Raw genomic sequence first — 22,648 nt, forward strand, 5'->3', positions numbered from 1 at the left:
GAAGCATGACTTTTCATTTAGATCGAATAACTCTTCTAGATCTATTTCACCCATTGTCAATTTTAAGTTTTCTTCTGCATATATGAAAAGTGAAGTAGTGGCTGTTAATCTGTTGGCCCTATTAGAAGAGAAAATTGTACACAGATTATGCTAGTTTTATATAAATATTACCAGATTCTTCAAATAGAAATTCAGTGAAATTTTTTACCTGAATGTTTTAATTATTTTCATGTAATTTATGGAATCAAAGTCAAGCTTTTAGAACATTCTATTGAAATTAAGATATTTAATATTATTGTGCATTCTATTGTAAATTTGTTTAAAAAGTTTATCATCAAAAATAAGATTTTTTTCTATTTTTTTATTGAGGTTATGATAGTCTACAACCTTGTGAAATTTCAGTTGTACATTATTATTTGTCAGTCATATTGTAGGTGCACCACTTCAACTTTTGTACGCACCCCTCACCCCCCTTTTCCCCTGGTAACCACTAATCTGTTCTATTTGTCTATGTGTTTGTTTATCTTCCACATATGAGTGGAGTCATACATAGATTGTCTTTCTCTATCTGTCTTATTTTACTTAACATAATACCCTCAAGGTACATCCATGTTGTTGTGAATGGGATGATTTTTATCCTTTTTCATGGCTGAGTAGTATTCCATTCTCTCTATATACCATATCTTCTTTATCCAATCATCTGTCGATGGGCACTTAGGTTGCTTCCACGTCTTGGCTATTGTGAATAATGCTGCAATGAACATAGGGGTGCATGGGTCTCTCTGAATTGCTGATTTCAAGTTCTTTGGATAGATACCCAGTAGTGAGGCGACTGGGTCATATTGTATTTCTGTTTTTAATTTTTAAAGAAATATCCATACTCTTTTTCCATAGTGGCTGCACCAGTTTGCATTCCCACCAGCAGTGTAATGAGGGTTCCTTTTTCTCCACAACCTCTCCAACATTTGTTATTTTTTGTTTTGGTTATTTTTGTCATTCTAATGGGTGTAAGGTGATATCTTAGTGTAGTTTTGATTTGCATTTCCCTGATGATCAGTGATGATGAGCATCTTCTCATGTGCTTATTGGCCATCCATATATCTTCTTTGGAGAAATATCTGTTCATATCCCTTGCCCATTTTTTGATCGGGTTGTTTGATTTTTTGTTGTTGAGTTATGTGTGTTCTTTATATATTATGGAGATTAACCCTTTGTTGGATATATGATTTGCAAATATTTTTTCCCAGTTGGTGGGTTGTGTTTTTGTTTCAGTCCTGTTTTCCTTTGCCTTGTAGATGCTCTTTAGCCTGATGAAGTCCCATTTGTTTATTCTTTCTATTGTTTCCCTTGTCTAAGAAGACATGGTGTCCAAAAAGATCCTTTTAAGACTGATGTCAAAGAGTGTATTGCCTGAGCCAGCCCCATGGCCGAGTGGTTAAGTTGGCACGCTCTGCTTTGGCAGCCAAGGGTTTTGTTGGTTCGGATCCTGGGTGCAGACATGGCACTGCTCGTCAGGCCACGCTGAGGCAGCATCCCACATGCCACAACCAGAAGGACCCACAACTAAAATATATAACTATGTACTGGGGGTACTTGGGGAGAAAAAAAAGGCAGAAAAAGAGAAAAGAAAAAAAAGAAGATCGGCAATAGTTGTTAGCTCAGGTGTCAATCTTCAAAAAAAAAAAAAAGAAGTGTACTGCCTATATTTTCTTCCAGCAGTCTTATGGTTTCAGCTCTTACCTTTAAGTCTTTGATCCATTTTGAGTTTATTTTTGTGAATGGCATAAAAGAATGGTCTATTTTCATTCTTTTACATGTGGCTGTCCAGTTTTCCCAGCACCATTTGTTGAAGAGACTTTCTTTCCTCCATTGTATGTGCTCAGCTCCTTTGTTGAAGATTAGCTGTCCATAGATGTGTGGTTTTATTTCTGGGCTTATCAATTCAGGTTATTTATTTTTTAACAGCTTTATTGAGGTAAAATTTATATACCAGAAATTTCACCCATTTTAAGTGTACAGTTGGAAGGCTTTTAGTAAATTTATAGTTGTGCAATCATCACTACCATCCAGTTTTAGAACATTTTTGTCACCGCCAAAAGTTGTCTCGCACCCCTTTACAATCAATCCTGCTTTCACATCCAGCCCCAGACAACCACTGAAAATGATTTATTTCTTTCAAACAAACTGCAATGGAAATAGAGCATAACTGCCAAATTTTCCAAATATTTTTCTATGTACACTAAGTAGTTGAACTACAGTGTTTTTGTGATGAAGCTGATGTTGGATATAAAAAACCCTTCAGCATGCAGTTATGTATTTTCTCTTTGCAGTCCATTATCAATCAGAGGTTAGAAATGTTTTGAGTCTTTGAAGAACTAATTGTAAATCAGTGCCTATTGATAATATTGGCCTTTTTTTGGTAACAGAGTCCTGTAAATTTGAATTGTATTTTGTCTGAAATCAGTTGGAAATTTTTAATCAAAGTATTCATTTAATGGAGCAAGGAAGATATTTAGTTTTTGAAGTTTTACAGATTGCAGTTATGGAAAACAAAGCTTGAAAACAGGAAAGCACTAGAATTTATCCTTGCAAATACAGGATAGGAACTGAGCAAATTAAGTGATAAGAATTCCAACACAGCATACAAGATTTAATTTTGAAATTTTATAGTTGTACTTGGAATATCTGGACTTATCAGAAGAATCTTTTGATGAAAATACTATTTTTAATAGGATAAATTTGTATTTTCTACCAGAATTCAAAGTATATAGAATTTTAAAAGGTCTATGATCTCAAGGTATCTAAGTTGGGTGAATCAGTAAAAAGAAGCATAAGTAGATACAATTTATTTGATGAGTTTTTGTATAAATATTTCCCAAAGAAAGGTGGTATCGGCCAAAATGCAGTGTCTTTTAAAAGACTTTGGCTTAAATATTTTTATATTTCAGTATAAAAATATAAAAATAGGAGAACTAAGAATATACTTCATTTAGTGAAATACTAAAACCAATTAAAGAAGGATCTAGATTAAATGCCTATGACCAGCATTTTTATGTATCATTATCTTTAATGTTCTAGAAAATACAATAAGACAACAAATTATATTGCTATTATATTTACTGGAATCAAAGAGATAAAAAACATCTTTTTTTGTTGCTGATATGACTATGTGTACATCCCCAAACATGAGACTAAATTAAAAAACAATCAGCCACTCTAGTAGAATTAATAAAATATTTGGGGAGATGGCTGGATGCAAGATAAGTGCATAAATTGAAAGCTTTCCTCTACTTAAGTAAGGAGTACTAAGAAATGAAGGAATTATTCCCTTAAATAATAAAACTATAAAAATATACATAATATATAAATTTCCTGCAGTTCAAAAATAGAACAGCAACATGGGTTTTTAAAAACTGCATAGAATGGCCATAAAGTTTTATATTGATAAAGAAATACCATATTCTAGCCAAGAAAAGTATGAAAAATAAGAATTCTGTGAAGTCACTATAATCAAGATAGTATTGGTTTAGCAATCGACAAATGGATCATTGGGACAGAATAGATTCAGGAATGGATCATTCAGAACAGAAAATTCTAAATACAGAAAACAATATTTAATACATGTTGCATGCAAGTCAGTGGAAAATCTTGGATTACTTAATAAATTGTTCTGGTATAGGTAGTTCTTTATCTGGTTGAAATATAACAGGGCTCATCATATGTCGTTTAAAGATAATTTCTTGATGGATTAAAGACAAATTTAAAAAACAAGACAATAAACATCTCACAAGACTACCTAGGAAAGCACACATGTACAAGCTGAAGCTTGGGGAACCTTCAAGACTGGAAACCACAGAAGCTATATAAGAAGAGGAAGGCATATCAGAATATGTACAGTCAAAAACCATTTTATGGAAATAGTAACATAAAATCAATAGACATCAGCTGTGTCTGGAAAAAGTATTTGTAAAATACATTACAGGCAAAGTGTGAATATCTGTAATTTACAAAGAGCTCTTATAAACAGGAAAACTATAAACTATTCTAAAGGAAAATGGATAAAGAATATGAACAGACAAGTTGCCGAGCTAAGATAAATGATGTGCTTGTGTTAGCATACATCAGTATGATTCAGTGAGCCCAGAGAAAAATGCTTAGAAAATACCACAGGCTGTTAACTTTGGTACATAGGTGAGTGAGGGGCTGATGTCAGTGGAAAGTGAAAGAAATATAACACTCTTCTCACAGACTACTGAGGGAGATAGCCATATAAATAAAGTGCTCCCTAGGTGCCATAGTTGAGGAATAAGGAGAGCTGAATTAGAGGAGGAAGGAAAGGCCTGTGTATCTGAATAGAGAGGACTCTGGACAGTAAATTACCTTCTTCCCAAGAAAGAAGAGATCGTTAATTACTTGGAGCTAGTGACACAGTGACTTCCATGAGATAAGTATAGTTATGTGGGTAAGTCATAATACTAAAGATTATTGTGAGGCCCTTGGACAAAGTTACCCTGCAAAGACATGTCACATGACTGCAATTATTGCTTATTTAAACTGATCTTCATATATTTAACCTGAGTATAATTCTTCTCCAGGGCCAAGGGGAATGAGAAGGATCCGCTTAAGGAACACTGATTTATAAGAAGGATCTCTCTGAGATTCCCTTTTGTTGGCGCCGCAAGCATTGTTGCACAGTCTATGGGTTTTGCTACAACTGTTACTACCTAGCAAAGTCCCTGAGGTGCTCTTCCTGAGGGTCATGCTGTGGCATGTGCTGTGGGGCGTTAGATCGAAACAACAGCCAGCCCTCTTAAGATCTGAGGAGGAGGAGATGGAGGGCTTCAGGTGAAAAGTGGTAGAAGTGGAAGGAAAATAGATTTTCTCACTGTAGGGGATTTTTTCCTTTCGTAGGGTACAGAATAGGATCCCTCCCTCCCAAGGTGCCTGCATTTCTCCAGCATTCATCTAGCTCTGGGTTCCATGCCCCTAATTGTGGTTTCTTTGATCTATTGCACGTGATAGCTTTCATTCTGTCTGGCTCCTGGTTTCACTGGGGACTTTATGATTCACTGTTTTGCTGGAAGAGGGAGAAGGTGGGAAAAGACAAGAATCAGCCATCTATGTTATAGAGAAAACTTAAGTTTTTAAGGTGCCTTTCAAAATAAAGTCCTACTGGAAAATTAACATCTATAATATGCCCATCTGTGAGTAATTTGGCCCCTGTAGAGTGGAATCTTAATTCCAAGAAGCTTAATTCCTAATGATTTAAGCCAAGAAATAGTTTGGCTTTTATTTCAGCTGAGTCCTTTGTATCTATGTAGGACATGGATGCACAGTCTTTCATTTCCTGTGAGCCAATTTGTCCTTTGGCTGGGATGACGATTTAGAGAACATTATTTGGGGATTTTTTTCATTAATTGTCTGATCTGCAGGAATTTGGAGATGATAGTATTAGCGGAAGGATTAATGCAAACTTTGCAAACATAAGGATTCTCAAGACTATGGCATCTGACTTGTTAGTGGAGAATCTTAGTTCAAGGCTAATGCAGTCATTTTTTCTAAAATTAGGTGATGAACAAGAGTGCTGAGTTCCATTTTCTCATTGGTATTATAAGTGGGATGTTAAGAGCCTTGAACCACTGAGTCCTTTGGAGCATTGCTCTCTCATTCAGTTCTCCACCTTGGGTCATGATGGGTTCTCGTATGGCATAATGGCAATGGCAGTTTGAAATTATTCTTGTCAGGTTTTGCTTGTTGGGGCCCAGCTGGTTTTGCCTTGCTCTGTGAGATATTGAGATGCTCTTGTATGTATGAAATAGAACAAAATGACGTGTCTTCAGCTTTTTGAAAACTTTTATTATCAAGTTTGAGGTAACTGGATGATCATTTCTGGGTCATATGTATATATGTATATAAATATGTATATATATATATAAATTGAGGTAACATTGGTTTATAACATTGTATAGGTTTCAGGTATACAACATTACATTTTGACATCTGTGTATACTACAGCATGCTCATCACCAAAAGTGTAGTTTCCATCTGTCACCATATAATTGACCCCCTTTACCCATTTTGCCCTCCCCTCAGCCCCTTTTCCCTCTAGTAACTGTCAATCTGTTATCTGCTTCTATGAGTTTGTTTTGGTTTTGGTTTTTCTTTTTATATTCCACATATGAGTGAAATCATACAGTATTTGTCTTTGTCTGTCTGACTTCAATTAGCATAATACCTTCAAGGTCCATCCATGTTGTCACAAATGGCAAGATTTCACTTTTTTATGGCTGAGTAGTATTTCATTGTATATATGTACCACATCTTCTTTATTCATTCATCCAATGATGGGCATTTAGGTTATTTCCAAGTCTTGGCTATTGTAAATAATGCTGCAATGAACATAGGGGTGCATATATCTTTTCAAATTAGTGTTTTTGTATTCTTCACATAAATACCCAGAAGAGGAATAGCTGGATCATATGTAGTTCTATTCTTAATTTTTTGAGACATCTTTGTAGTGTTTTCCATAATGGCTGTACCAATTTACATTCCCACCAGCAACGTACGAGGGTTCCCTTTTCTCTACATCCTCGCCAACACTTGTTATTTCTTGTTTTTTTGATAACAGCCATTCTAACAGGTGAGAGGTAGTATCTTGCTGTGGTTTTGATTGCTTCTTCTCATATTTTGACTTTCCACATAGTTTGACTGCCATACCACCCTAAGTGTATCTCTGGCATAGTTTTATCATATTATTTTGTAATGTTCTTAGTCTTACTTTGTATTGTGTCTTACTCTTAGTTCTATACTGATTACTCTCAATATATGTTGGATTGAAGGTATAAGATAAGCACCATTAGATGTAACAGAAAAAACGCAAAGAAATTGTAGCTGTTTGGAAATGAGAAATGACCAAATTGTCAGTAGCAGAACACCATGACCTTTGCTTTAAATCTTTTCCTGTGGAGACGGAATTGCACCTATTGCAGAAGCTGGTTTCCCAATACTTGTGTTCTTTCATCTGATTTCTTCAAACTGAACAAATCATTAAAAAAAATTTTATGTTTTAACACAGGATGTAATTAAGATGTCAAGTCTAAGATATGTGTTACTAACTTACAGACTAAGGTAGATTAGAAGAGTAATTTCAATAGCACAAAAACAAATCTTGGTTTCCCTTTGTATTAATTAAAGGGAATAATTTTCCAAAGAAGAAATTCCACTTGTTGATTCTCTTCTTCTATAGGACTACAATGCATTTTATAGTACATATCTATTATCTATTACATATTATATACTATGGTATATATTATTATACAAGTATCTTACACATGAGTATATAGTAATCGATTAATTATATTTGTATCTTTATTTTTTTGGCCTCATATGTAGGGAAAACTTTATGCTCTGGATTTATTGTGGTTTTGCTTTTATATAACTTTAGGTATGTTACAAGTTAATGCAATTCCTACAGTTTGGATTACTTACCAGTAATGTCAAGATTTTGTTTGCCTTTTCTTTAGGAAGGGCTGTAATTCAGATTAGGAAATGATTCTCTATTATGATGGAAGTCAACATGACTGCAATCTCCGGTGAACAATTTGGAATATTAAGTCTGGTATTGCTTAGGAAGATAATAAATATTTTTGTATATCATCATGGCTGGGTTTTACTTCTCAGTCTGAGATATCAAATGTTACATTTATTTTTCAGTCAAAAGAAGCTATTCTTTCTTAGGCTTATTGAGGTCTCCTCTTTTACCTACCCTTTAAATACTAGTGTTCCTTTGGGTTCTCTTTTCTGATCCCTTTCCTTTCGCTTCCCTTTCACTTCCTTCTTAGATGAATAACACTGACCGAGTTCCTACTGTGGATCAGGACAGGGCCATGCTGTACAGCTGAGCAGGTTGTGACTGCACAATTCCAGGAGATGACATTTACTGCCCCACCCCCAAGGCTTATATAGTGCCATCAGACACTGTACTAGCTAATTTACAAACTTCTCATTTACTCTCACAACAACCTATGAGATGAATATCATCATTCCTATTTTATAGATGAGAAAACTACATTTTGGGTACGTTAAAACTTGTTTAAGCTTACATAATAATGAGTGGGTGATAGAGTTTGTATGGGTCCAAAACCTCTGCTCCCTTCTACAGCATGCTACCTTTTGTGTTGATCTAAGCTCTTGGTAATCTCATCTATGGCCACCATCTAAATGATGGTAATTCCTAAAAGGCTCTCCTCCCCAGATCCCTCTGGGTTGATGGCCTACTAGATAAGTCTTCCAATGTGACCCAGAGACACCTCAGATTCTGCAGGATATTGGTGGAATCACCATGATTTTCCTTACAACTGCTCCTCCTTTTTTTTTTTTTGAGGAAGATTAGCCCTGAGCTAACTACTGCCAGTCCTCCTCTTTTTGCGAGGAAGCCTGGCCCTGAGCTAACATTGTGTCCATCTTCCTCTACTTTATATGGTGGGACGCCTACCACAACATGGCGTGCCAAGCGGTGCCATGTCCACACCCCGGATCCAAACCGTTGAACCGCGGGCCGCAGAGAAGCGGAACGTGGGAACTTAACCACTGCGCCACCGGGCCGGCCCCCACAACTGCTCCTCCTTTATTTCCACTCTCAGTTAGTGACATCAGCAGCCTGGGCTCTTCTCTCTTCTCATCCCCCACATCTAATCAGATATCAGATCCTATCAATTCTGTTTCTGAAATCTCTCTCCATTTGTTCCCTTCTCTTCCATACCAATTGTCACTCCTGTTAGTTCAGGTCCTCATTCTTTTCTCCTGAGTGCATCTGCTCTGTCTGAATTATGAAAAGCATCACGTAAAGTCTCATATCCCTAGGCCTTGGCGCTGGCTGTTACTTCTGACTGGTTTACCTTTCTCCACTTTCCCCTGTCGACTACTCGAAGACTCAGCTTTAAGTCATTTTCTCAGGGAAGGCTTCCTTGCTGCTTTTGATCAACTCCTTTAGTTAAATTATTTTTCTCTGTGCTCCCACAGCACATGGTGTTTAAGTGTATCATATCACTCATCAGAGTACCCTGATAATTGATTTACTTGCCTGATTCCTTCCCTGGACTGAGAGCTCTTTGAGGACAGGGACTGTGTCCAACTTATCTCTTTGTCATCCTAGCATCTTTTCTGGGATAAGATCAATAAATGCTCGAGAGAATGAATGAATATACACTGTGGACTCGTTAGGCAAATCTGAAAGAGTTTTGATTATGATAGTTTTGTAACATGGTTTAAAATCAGGAACTGTGATGCCTCCAGCTTTGTTCTTTCTCAAGATTGCTTTGGCTGCTTGGGGTCTTTGTGGTTCCATACAAATTTTAGAATTGTTTGTTCTATTTCTGTGAATAATGCTATTGAAATTTTGATAGGGATTGCATTGAACCTGTAAATTGCATTAGGTAATATGGACATTTTAACAATGTTAATTCTTTGAATCCATGAGCATAGACTCTCTCCATTAATTGTGTCTTCCTCAGTTTCTTTCATCAATGTCTTGTAGTTTCAGTCTACAGAGCTTTCATTGCCTTGGTTAAATTTATTCCTAGGCACTTTATTCCAGATATGAAAGAGTTGTTCACATAATACTATAGTGTTCTACATGTTTATTCAGTCTTACTAAAATTTGAATGCAATTTTTATAAACTTGCATGGTAGAAAATAATCAATGCTGCTGTTATTTAATTATACAATATATTTTTTTCTTGCCCCCTGCCATTTGCAACAACAGGCAGCATGATTATTGCTTAACTCATGTTTTCATTCACGTTGGTAGCAGCGTCTTCCCTTATCCTGTTGACAAGAGATTGTGAGTTAATTGCATGGTAATTTAAAAGTAGATTCCACGTTGAACTTTGGTTTAAGGTGCCAAAGTTTTGCATCAGCCCTAACGAATACACTAACCTATCAGAAGGTGCTTTGTTTGTTTCCTGATTCCTGATCCATCAACACTGGTCACTATACCAAGAAAATACCTTGAGATTGATTATCTCAGAACCTAAGCTATTGCTAAATTTGAAATGAGACATTCATGGGGTAGTTTTCTTACCATACTTTCTAACATGTTCATCTAACACAGATTTAGGTCTCATTCCTGCTCTGCCCCTATCTGGTTCAAGCCTCATAAATTTCCTCATCTTTAAAATCAGGCATTTTAAGGCATTTAAGTTTGGGCTGTTTAAGCTCAAATATCTTCTGATTCTATTACTTGGGGTCCCAAGTGTATGTGTTCTCTTAGTGTCTCATCTCCCTTGTCCACCTTCCCTTCCTCTCCCACTAGTGGACTGATCATCGTGCTTGTCTTACCGTCATACACGTAGACACACTGTGTTCTTCAGCACTCGGCTTTGACCTAAAGCTTTTCTTCAACAGGGAGAGCTGAGAAGCAGTTCACTTGTGTCATCTGGAACAGTGCCTACTGCTGCTACTTCACTGGCACGCTCAGATCCCTTCCACAAAGGGCTTGTGACTCCCTTCCTTTTAGGAAGCACATTCCTAACTGTGTTTGCAAAGCTGGAGTGACGTTGCGGAGTGAGCACGGAAAGATTCCTGTATCAGAGTAGCGGCATTTCCAAATCGCAATGTTCAACAGATTGGGGACTGTGATTGTAACCTATGGGGGGGGGGGGTGTGGGGAGTGTGAGTAGGTTATATAATCTGTTATAAACATCACAAATTAAGCGTCCAAGGTTTTGGAGTGAGGAAGGCTTACATCATAGTACCCCACAGCTTCTGGATTACTTTGTTACATTTTCTTTGAGTACAACCTGTTAGGTTACTTTGCGTTTCCCACATAATTTGTTGACAAAGCACTTCAAGCAAAATCATTGTTTCATGACGGTGTACCTGTATTATTTGGGGGTAAACTAAGACTACCCTACTCTAATTTGCCTGTGTTCTAATTTTATGGTTAGATGCAAAAGGATAAATCAGGTACAAGGTGTTTTTGGTATGTGCATGGGAAGTGTTTCTATAAAAACAGTTTTCTGGCAAAGTGGGAAGGCAGGTGTGGGCTGTAAGAAGTAGCAAAAAGAGATTTAAAGAGCTGGGAAGGAGGGAGAGGAAAGGTGCCCTGGGAGGACACGTGTAAAGGAGCAGCAAACTCTGAAAGCTAAGAGGTGAAATGTCCCCGTCTGGGCAGGATGAAGGACACTAGAGGTTGCTGCCGGACACCCTGCTCGAGATTGCTGCTGCAGCTGTCCCAGAAGGACACGAGAGAGGTCCTGACAAGCGGAGAGAGTGCAACTGGGCTGGATTGCTCGGCGCGCCGGCGGCTGGGTTCGGACAGGGTTAAGCCCATCACCTGCAGCTGAAGTGCGACCCAGATGGGAAGTAGGAAGTGCCGCGCCTGAGCTTCCTGTATAAATAAACGCGCGGCTCCCGGCGCTGCTGCTGGCGAGCTGCGCCCCACGCTCTGCAAGGTTCCCGGGCATCGCAGCTGTTCCCGAGGCAAGGAGGCGGTTATAGGTACTCCTCCTTCTCCGACCCGATAGGTCTGGGAGCCCAAATCCTGTTGTAATCCCGCAGAGCGTAAAGCTGTCAGCCGCAGAGCTCGGAGGAAGAAGGAGAGAATGAAACAGCTCCTCCTCCCCCGTGTGCGAGCAGCCCCGGCTGGCGGTGCGCGCGAGGGAGGCTGCTGAGAAGCCTGGCGGCCGGAGGAACGTAGCTCTCCTGCCAGGTAGGTTTAGCGAGCTGTTTAAACGCTGCAGGCATTGCAAGACAGGAATGGTGTTGGACTAAGAAAAGAAAAACGGACATACGACTAACTCTGACACCATGCTTTTTAGCTTTGTTTTCTGCCTTCAGTGCTTAAACCATACGGAATTGAATTCATTCTGAATGCCTTAAACACCTGTTAACTTTTTAAAATAGGTATCTTTGTAAAGGTAAAAAGAAACTAGCTTAATTTCTAATAAAACAATCTCTACAGAATGTGTCGTAAAATTCAAGATTAGATCAAACCTCTCTGTCTTAAGAGGAGACCAAAAGTTGGCATAACCTCAAATATTTACCCTATGTTTGGAAATGCACAGCACTAAGCTGACATAGATACGAATAAGATATTATCCCTGAGATCTTGGCTATACCTAATACCGATTATTTTGTCAGGTAATTGCTGATGAAACAGAGTAGAACTCTGATCCTACACTGCTATTCTCAAGTTGAAGTTAAGATAAAGCTGATTCCTGGTTCAGCAGAGAAAAGGTATCTTTAGCTTACCCTTCCCAGGACACCTTTTGCTTTTCTTATTAGTTTCAAGGATTCTGCTATAAATCTTCTCCTGCTGCGTATACTTCTCACATTCAGATTTCTCAGAAATGAGTTCCCCTTTCTGGGAAAATATTCTCTGTCCTCACGCTTCTGCTACAGTCTATCACTTTCTTCTTTCTTTCTGCCCCATGTACCTTATTAAAACATCAGCTGGGGCTCCTAATATGACTATCCTTGTTCTTCTGATTTGGCATTTCTGGATGTTTTTGGAACATTGCAGGGTATGAATTAAAGCACAATGTATCTAACATTTCTGAAGCAGCAGATTGGGGGTGTCTAGGCCAGAAGCAAAATAAATGAACTTTGAGATGACTCAGTTTTTAGGGTGTGGGTCATAGGCAAAAGGAACCCAGCCAGTCTTCACTGTGTTGCTGGCTAATTAAAGTATCTGGCTGCTCCAGCTTTCGCTGAGCTGAGCCTCTTGGTCTCCAGTCCCTTTCATATCTCCTTCCTCTGTCCTCCCTTCCCAGCCCTGGTCCTTTTCATGGGTAGCAGTCCCTTAAGTACTTCCAAAACTATCTTGAGGAGGAGAGAGGAGAGAAAAAGAAAGATACCTATAGCAAATCCACAAAGCCACATGGAGAGAATTGTATTCTGGAATCCAAAGCCTGTTTTCACACAACTCCTGCCTTACTGTTGCACACCTGTGACTGGTATTTTATTCTTTGTGATGGGCATAAACTAAGAAAAATGGGAAAGAAAAAAACCCCTTCTGTTTCTAAGGTGGCCTCTGACTAATTGAAACTGTCTTGATGAGTAAACAAATGCAGGGTAAAAACATACAGAGAATGTAAAAAAGATGTCGAGTGGCAGAATCAGATTCCTTGGCTTTTTATTTAAAACAAACAGAAAAAGACTCAACCAAAAACCCCCTCTAAACCAATTACCCCAGATAACTTGCTCCTCCACTACTGGAAGTGAGGTTTGAGTGTGGTCAAACACTGTGCATTTACCCAGAGTTTTACAAATATTTACAGTCGTCTCTGCCAAATATCTTTGTGCTGAGCCCCAAAGAACATTCTCAGCATTCAAAAGCCCCATTCTCATGAATGGTTTCAGTTCATTGGCAATTTAAAGGAATCCAGGCTTTTAAACTAGGTCAGTTTAAGACGGGTCTTTTTTTTTTTTTTTTAATAGTAATTGGTTTTTGGGTCTCCCAGATGATGAACCAGGTTTTCAGAGCCAAACTCTACAGCAGAGTGAAAAGTTATACTCTATCCAGACAGAAAAAAAGCTTATTTTATCTATATAGGAAGACCGTTTAGCTTCCTGGAAACTATCTTTCCCTTCAACACTATGAATACTATTAATCTGAGACAGTCTATTTAAATTTTCCTTTTTGCAAAGTAGTTTCAGTATTTCAGATGTTTAGAAACATTTATAAGGGCATCCAAATCATTTCTCTGTGGTGTTTCTGCTACTTCTGGCTTCTGTGTTTCCCCTGGCCATGACTTATGACATTACTCTCTTGTTGAGTTAGATTCTTGGTGTTTGAAACCACCCGTTTGAGGTAGAGGTCAGGAATCATGCTGAACCCAGGTGTTGGTGCAGGGACAAAGTCCAGACAGTTTGGGGACTAAGCCTACTTTGTGCAACTGATTATTTTGGATATGGGAAACGGGCCAAGCTGCCGTACAAGTCCTGCTTTCCCTTTTGAGCTTTGGGGAGTGGGTTTCTGCAGCCTCTGCTCCTGAGTACTCGTTTTCAGGGATGCCTGCCTTAATTTATGCAAGATCCTTAGCTACAGCAAATTATCAATATTTTCAGCTTTTGAACTGCTGGAAGTGACTAGAGATGAGAACCAGGCCTTTAGTATTTTCTTCCTCCATGTACATTCAAAGAAGTTATCCACTGTAGTATTGAGTGACTGCTGTTTGCCAGGTGTACACTAGATACTGAGGCTATAAAGATGTGTAAGATGTGGCTTCTGTCTTGAAGGAATTCATGTAAGCTTAGAAATGACTTTATTTTTTTTTTAAAGATTTTATTTTTTTCCTTTTTCTCCCCAAAGCCCCCCAGTACATAGTTGTATATTCTTTGTTGTGGGTCCTTCTAGTTGTGGCATGTGGCATGCTGCCTCAGTGTGGTTTGATGAGCAGTGCCATGTCCGCGCCCAGGATTCGAACCAACGAAACACTGGACCGCCTGCAGTGGAGCGCGCAAACTTAACCACTCGGCCACGGGGCCAGCCCCTGGAAGTGACTTTGGATTATAGTAGTAATTCTTAATTCATATTGTTTTACTTGAGTATGAAAAATACTTTGATGTTTGTCATTTTGATCATTTTTTTTTTCTGAAGATTGTCCCTGAGCTAACATCTGTGTCAGTCTTCCTCTATTTTGTATGTGGGATGCTGTCACAGCGTGGATTGACTAGAGGCGTGTAGGTCCCCCCTGGGATCTGAACCTGCAAAGCCTGGGCTGCTGAGCTGGAGCATGTGAACTTAACCACTGGCCCACCCCCAATTTTTTTTTTTGGTAATCTATTTTCCTACGTCATCTGAGCATTCCATACCTTGAAGAGGCATAACAGCACCTAAGTTAATTTATTTAATTATTTTAATTTTAGTTTGTTTTTTCACTTTTAGGCATAGTGGTAGGTCTTGTGCTAAAGTTTTATTTTTGTTAACTTTAGCATTTGCTGTTTACTTGGTCGGTGAGTACTTCTAAACTCACTGCATCATACTGTAGTGGTGATTAAAAAATGGAAAACTGTACACCACAGAGTAAAAGTGATCAATGCTTTTGCAACACGGAAGGAGAAACTTATCTGTGATGGGATCCCTTCCTTGAATTGAAAAGCCAACAACCCAAGTGACATATGCTTCTCTTATTCAAAGCTGGAGATACTTGTGATCACATGGCTTGTGGTATCTATTAAAGAACAGACATTGAAAGCCATGTCTCATTGGTTTCTAGTTCCTCTGCAGTCACGAGTTTGAGTCCCAGACCTTTAGTCAACTGGTTCTTTGTCTTTCTTGGGAAGATCCAACAAGACGTCTCATTTCTCTCTTTGCTGGACTTGTGGCTGAAACTATAAACCCACAAATCATCCTGTGTATGATTCTGTGAAACTATCTGTTGAGAACCTCCTCAACTAGTTTACTCTTTATAAGTGTGGACTGGGTTTAGTTTCCTTTACATCCCTAGCACCTAATGTGTGGAATTTGGGTCCTTATGGGATGACTTGGTTTCCTGCATTATTGATTCCTTAAGAAACTGATTTGGCAAAGATGTACAAAAGTACACACCCTGAACCTTGCTTAGCTTAGGATGGAGGAAATTCCTCTTCCAAACTGGTTTTAAATTTGTTTCTAATTAAAATTTCTGTATGAAAGTTTAACTTTCACAGAAGAGAATAATATTTATGCATGCTTTTATTCATTTGGAGAAAAAACTTTGATTTAGATATTCCTGCTTTAGCGTCTGTAGCTTCCTGGTAATGTCATGACCCAAGAAATCAGCCCGACTCTTGCTCTGTGAGGCTTTCTGAAATAACACTTCTCCTTGATCTGTTAATTACATCATTGTCTGACCTGCCTTTAAGTGGCGTTCCTTCCTGCTTCTGAGCTTTGTTGTTATGCCAGGCAGGGGGAAGAAAATTATTCAGCAGGGCTGTATGAATATCTGTGGGAGGCAAGGGAACCACTGATTACAAAAGGGGTGGGCAGGGAACAGTGGTGGTGTTGAGGAGGGAGCCACTACAATGAATGTAAAATTACATCGCCAAAAATACCATTGAGGCGTTATTCTCATATTCACTCCTTCCGTCTTTGATAACTTTTTGTTGTTAGGAAAGCTGGGAATGGATTTCCTCCTCTTAGGCCCTTATCCTGTAGTGGTAACAAGACCATGGAAAGAAGGCGAGAAAAAAGAAATGTGCATTTTAGAAAAAGGATTGGCGTTTTGCAAATGTTAGAACTTGACTTCCCAGATGCCCTGTACTCTGTAGGGTTTAGAGTTAGCCTATCACAATATCATGTGGTTTATTGGTCATGATCTCATTTCTCTTTCCTTATGTTCTTCCCATATATTTTGTAGGAAAAAATATAAAAATCAGATTTATTCTCACCATAAAAAAAATTGTAACTCTGTGAGGTGCTGGATGTTAACTCACTTTATTATGGTAATCATTTTGAAAAAAATATAGATATCAAATCATTATGTTGTACACCTTAAACTTATACAATGTTATGTATCAATTATATCTCAAAAATGCTGGAAATAATTAGATCTTATTATAATAGTTGTAACAGACTTTATTCATAAGCTAATCTCAAATAGCAAAGAGACTGGGGCTGGGCCCAGTGGTGTAATGGTTAAGTTTGCACGCTCCACTTCAGCAGCCTGGGGTTCACAGGTTTGGATCCTGGGGGCAGACCTACACACTGCTCATCAAGCCATGCTGTGGCAGCATCCCACATATAAAATAGAGGAAGATTGGCACAGATATTAGCTCAGGGACATTCTTCCTCAAACAAAAAAGAGGAAGACTGGCAACAAGATGTTAGCTCAGGGCCAATCTTCCTCACCAAAAAAAAAGAATAATAATAATAAAATAAAATAATAATAGCAAAGAGACTGCCTAGAAAAGTTCTTGCTAATATTTAAGATGCTCCTCTTATTAGTTAGGATGCTTCTCCTAATACTCCTCCTCATTTTCACCCATAAAAAAAGTTAATAGAGATATATTTGCATATCAGTTCCATTTTTAGAAGATAGTCGTCTCCAACGTACAAAATTATAATCTTATTACCATCCTGGAAACTGTTGAGATGAAGATGTTAAAACTAGGAATTATAGACTGAGTATTTTCTCTTTTCTTGGTTTCTTCTGAATGAAGCTGTGAAACAGTGGGGAAGAGAACAGAGTTCCCTTTCCTCTCACATGAGGCACAGTGATAAACAGAGTTTTACAGCAGTGCTGCCACCTCACAAAGCCTGAGTAGGTGAACATTTGCTTTCATCACATCTAAGAATTAAGTATTTCTTGGGTTTGTTTACACTAGAGAATAGTTTCTAATCTACTTAGTTTTTTTCGAATAATGACAGAGTATCCTATATGTGATGTATCTATTTATTGGCCTTGAGCATTATTCATTTAAAAAATAGATATAAAATATGCTTGAGTAATTGCATTGTGCTGATTACTAGCAAGGTTGCCTGTGTTCCCATTTGTTCATGCCCTCTTAGGGTCTGTACTGGAACTAGTTTTCTGCTCTCACTAGATGTGCATTGGGTTTGTCTAGTCCCTGAGTGACCTGAGGGTAGGTCACAGATGTAAGCAGGGAGTTGAACCACAACGCTGGCCAGTATGGAGGTCTGCCATATGTCCTTGCCTCACTGAACCACAGCACCCATTGCCCTTGTTACTTTGCCAGCCAGCTGGTCTACCTTCCATTCCAGACTGTATTTAGTATAGAACTTCAGTAAATGGCTAATAGCTGATGATGGTCAGCACTTTACTAGACTCAGTCAGTACCATTTGAGTCACTAATAGCTTCTATTAAGAACGTGAACCGGAAGCTAAATAAATCACTGTATTGGGCAAAAGTGCCAAAGTCAAAACAATACTAATTTTCAGATTGTGTGGAGTGGAAGCTGGTTGCCTGACGTGTCCTCCTTAGTTGGTATTGGGAGAGCTTTCCTAACAAGGCAGACATGGGACCTTTGGATTACTGTTTCTTTCTGCTCTATTAGCATATTGGGTTCCTGAGAATATCTCTCCATGATTCATGACACCACTTTAGCCCTACCTTCCTCACCACCTACCCTTCCGGAAAACCCTTCCCTTTGTTAGCTCCCTCTCATAGTCATGCATTCATATCTTTTATTCCAGCTACCTCCCAGGGATGACTCAGTGTCTTGCTTGGGCATGTAAACATGTTGAGAGTGTTCATGTGTCTCCTCTTCTGTTTTGTCTCTTGTTCTTGAGTAACTCTAAGACTTTCACAGCATGGCCTGGAATTAAGACCTCAGCACAGATCAACTGGATTTTTACAAACATTAGTATTTTGTTATGTCAGTAATATCCTGTTGATTCATTTTGGTAGCTTTCCGTTTCTCTGGGTCTCTTTAATCATACTTTATCAATTTATCTAAATTTTAAAGTTTTTGCAGAATGGTGTAAAAATTCCTGAATAACTAGATAAGTATCCTAGTAAAACATTATCTTTTCCCATCGCATTATCTTTTTGTGCAATGGAATAAGTGCTGTGATTCTGAATCATGAAACAGGCGTAAACTGCATTGGTTAAAAATACTTTGAATGTTGGCTCTCTCACCCTCTGCATTTTTGGAGCAAATTGCTTTTTCAGGCCGACAGCAGAATATGAAAATTCCTTATACATCCTGTGCTTCAGCACAGCTTCTGAAGTGTTCCTTTCTTTGGCAATTCTAATGAAAACACAGGAGGGAAAAAGTGACTTTTCTGTTCTTTCCTGTCAGATAGTACTTGCTTCTTGTATAATGAACACTTTATAGTGCAAGAGACACCTAAAGGGTAGGTAGAACTGCTGATTCCCCTTTCCTGGTAATTTAGTGCAAAATCAAATGTTTTAAAGTGGCTTTCCTTCCTTGCATGCCCCAGCCACTCTGTCCTGTTATGTGGTTAGCTATATTTAAGCAAGAGATACTTGTAAAATTTGGGTGAAGTCTGCCCTCACCACCCCACCCCCAGCCCTGCCACCAGCTTTGGAAAGTTTAAACCTGAAGGCAGCCGTCAGGTTTCTCTTCTTTTCAACATGCCCCTTGCATTCTCTGCCCCAGTTCTCCCAGTGGGTTCTTGACACCCAATCAGAGGCTCAGTCACATTTGTAATAACTGTAAAAGTAATTAATGGTTACTGTTTTCAATCAAGCAGTAGGGTGGAACATTCAAGTCACTTTCTTATTTCAGGTAAAATGTGAGATATGAGGCAAAACAAGTTGAGCGAGCCAGTAAGAATGGGTTATCGGTTCTCTGGAAGGAAGATTTTTCTCAAAACTTGGAGGGGAGTGGGTGTGAATTGTCAGTGTACCTATGAAAATGTGGTCCCGTAAAAGGGTCGGGAGTTTCTGTGAGTGTGTGGTCGGTCTTCCCGTGGGCACCCCCGCTGAGCTTCATGCCATTTACTGGTGGTTTGGTTGGGGAGTGAGTTTCTACTATTTGTGGTTTTCTGTTGTGGAGACCACTGAATCTTAAGAAGACATATTGAAGAAACACTAGGACACCTTGGAGCCATTCACATACCTCTCACGTGTGCAGGAATTCATTGGAGAACTTCAGGATTCTCCTGATTATTCCTTGAAGAGCTCAATGTCTAATGAATCAGTGGTTAAAAGATTTCTTGGTTTGATAATCTTTTTTTATGAAGTGCTCACTATGTGTCATTCATTTTTAAAACATTCACTATTAATTTTGCCCCGAGTGAAAAACCAAAGGACTGGTTTTCAAACTGTACATGGTGAAGCCTTTGGCTTCTGTGGTGATGCCTGGGAAGCGGCTGAGGGAAAGGTCAACGGACCTGGCTGGGGTCTCTCACTATTGGTTCAACCAGCACTAGTTTACATTCTCTCTTTTATATCGTGGCAGTTTACTTGAGATTTTTGTTTTCATAAAATTCCATTGCTTTAAAAATATTTGAAAGCCATCACTTTAGGGAATTGGTGTTAGTGTACACAGAAAAATAAATCACTCCTTTTTGAAGGATCGTTTTGGATTGTTCGCATCTCAAGAGATGAAATATGCGACTTCTTTCCTCTATCTCACTGAGTCACAAGTGCTGCCTCGATTGGAATGCTTGGAATTTTTTTTTTTTAACCAAATACGTCTCTGCTTTGTAAAAAGTATTTGTCATAAAAATATTTTTATATATAAAATACATATTTTAAATTTTTGTATATATATTTTAAACCACTTTATTAAGATGTGATTTACAGACAAAATGCTGTACATATTTAACATATACAACTTGAGTTTGGAGACAAATATATGCCTGTGGAACAACATAATGCCTATAATTAAGAATGCTGTATTGTATACTTAAAATTTGGTAAGAGGTAACTTGTGTTAAGTTTTCTTATGACACACACACAAAATAATGATAAATAAAGAGGGCAGGAGGAAATTTTCAGAGGTGATGGATGTATTTATATTTTTATAACTTTGATTTCATAGCCCATAGGCATGTAACTCACAAACTAAGGAGTAAAAACATATGTATATGGCGAGAGACAAGATTATCTTCCCAATGGCCTTGATTAACACAGTTGCTAGTCCTGCCTTCAAAAGAAGACCATTTCTAAGAAATGCATTCTAAGAGGTATTCAGTTGTGTCTTCATTTTTCTAGTACATTAAAAATTTGGCCTGTTTAATGTCGTCTTCTAAAAAATAATATAGGTTGAGACTGTGAGAATTAATTGACTTTCTTGAAGAATACCTAGACCTCTTGCTAGACTGGAACAACAGGATATTCACAGCAGCTTCCTGCAAATGGGCTCTTAAGTGTAATTGACGTCTGTGGTGTGGGATGGTTCTGGCCTGTGTCTTTTCCCATTTTTCTTATTCAGGAAGCTTTTACTGGCTACATTTCTTTTTGTTCTTTGACTTGGGATTTCTCTTTTTGAGGGAGAAGATAATTTAGAATATATTGTATGAGCACTGTTGAGAAAACAGAGCTGAGGGGACAGTAGTTGGAGAAGGTTGATAAGATTATGTGTGCTATGAACTGGGCAGTCTTGGAGAAATAAATAGTGGTTTAAGCATAAACTGGGAAGACGGGAGAGGTAAAATCGTTCATTTTTACCCACAATCGACCCTAAAGAGAGATTTTTTTTTTGAACTTCAAAATTCTGAATTTGATGTGCAGGTTAATTTGAATTTAATTTGCTGTTAGGTAATAGCTCATCAGTAGTTAATCAAATAAGAACACCAGGTCTTAAACTTTATTGGGCCTTTCTCAAGAAGTATATACGTTGTTGGGGCCGGCCCTGTGGCCAAGTGGTTAAGTTCGCACGCTCTGCTTCGGCAGCCCAGTGTTTCGTTGGTTCGGATCCTGGGCACGGACATGGCACCGCTCATCAAGCCATGCTAGGCGGCATCCCACATGCCACAACTAGAAGGACCCACAACTAAAAATATACAACTGTGTACTGGGGGGCTTTGGGGAGAAAAAGGAAAAATAAAATCTTTAAAAAAAAAACAAAAAAAATACGAAGTGATATGTTGGAAGCCAGTCCTTGGTGAGCTTCCTGTTGTTTGTAATCAAGCCTTCTGGTGTTCAGGGAGTAGGTCAAAAACCTTAGTCTTCAGGTTAGTACACTTAGTAACTTTTGACTCTTTCTGGCATGACATTAAGAAAGTGTAGTTAGAGCTCAGATTTTTTTTCATTCCATCTAATCCAATTTGTTTTTCCCTGCCTTGTTTTAGTACTTTTGTACCTAAATAATAAGACTTATGTCATTCTGGTACTCTGCAGCAAATGCTGAACATGTAAACTAATTCTTTTGCCCAAAAATTGGGAGGAAAATAGTCTGGATCTTGTGTGTGGGGGGGTATTTACAATTATTTCTATGGCAGAATTTATTGAACTTGGCTACACTCTTTTAAGATTCTAAAACCTTTAGGATTTTGCTTTTATTTAATCAGAACTTGAAACTTCTTAATGTGATATAAAATATGTACAAGAAGATTATTTTCGCAATTACTTTTACCTCTTTTAAAGGTAAATATTCTGAATAAAAACAATCTAGTGGAAGGGTTTCACTTATAATTTTTCTTTTTTGGGGGGAGGTGAGGAAGATTGGCCCCAAGCCAAGATCTGTTGCCAGTCTTCTTCTTTTTGCTTAAGGAAGACGGTCAGTGAGTCAACATCTATGCCAATCTTCCTCTAGTTTGTATGTGGGATGCCGCCACAGCATGGCTTGATGAGTAGTGTGTAGGTCCATGCCCAGGATCTGAACCTGTGAACCCCAGGCCGCCAAAGTGGAGCATGTGAACTTAACCACTATGCCACTGGGCCAGCCCCTCAGTTATAGTTTTTATTTTTTGGTATAGAAATATCCTTTCCTATAGTCTTGCTATGTGTGGAGATAAGTTTTATTCCTGTACAGCTTCAGTGAGTTTAAGGATTGCTGGAGTCATGAACTTCATCTGTCTCTTTTTTCCTCTCTCTCCCTGCTCCATCCCTCCATATAATACCTCTGTTGTGAGACAGCTTTAGTGTAATGGAACAGGCACTGGGCTTGGCCTCAGAAGTTGGAGGTTTTGAGTTTTGCTCTTCCATATACAAGCTCTGAGAACTTCAGTGGACTGCTTAACTTCTGAGGACCTCAGTTCATCTATAAAATGAAGAAAATAATCATTGT

At 38.5% G+C, this 22,648-nt stretch overlaps 1 protein-coding gene across 10 annotated transcripts in view; it reads left to right on the top strand.

The window, feature by feature from the left end:
• RNF144B (ring finger protein 144B) overlaps positions 1–22,648 on the top strand; it is a 167,847-nt gene that overhangs the window by 80,278 nt on the left and 64,921 nt on the right. The window contains exons 1-3 of one of the 10 annotated variants that reach the window (XM_008517311.2): positions 7,976–8,076; positions 11,174–11,710; positions 12,142–12,237. The exons of 7 other annotated variants lie outside the window; for them this stretch is intronic. The gene's annotated coding sequence lies outside the window, so the exon portion shown is untranslated. Of the gene's footprint in view, positions 1–7,975; positions 8,077–11,056; positions 11,711–12,141; positions 12,238–22,648 lie in introns of those variants that run through there. 2 more of the 10 variants (XM_070584135.1, XM_008517310.2) reach the window with 2 other exon arrangements.

This window comes from Equus przewalskii, chromosome 19, assembly GCF_037783145.1.
Source record: "Equus przewalskii isolate Varuska chromosome 19, EquPr2, whole genome shotgun sequence".
Taxonomy (NCBI): Eukaryota; Metazoa; Chordata; class Mammalia; order Perissodactyla; family Equidae; genus Equus; species Equus przewalskii.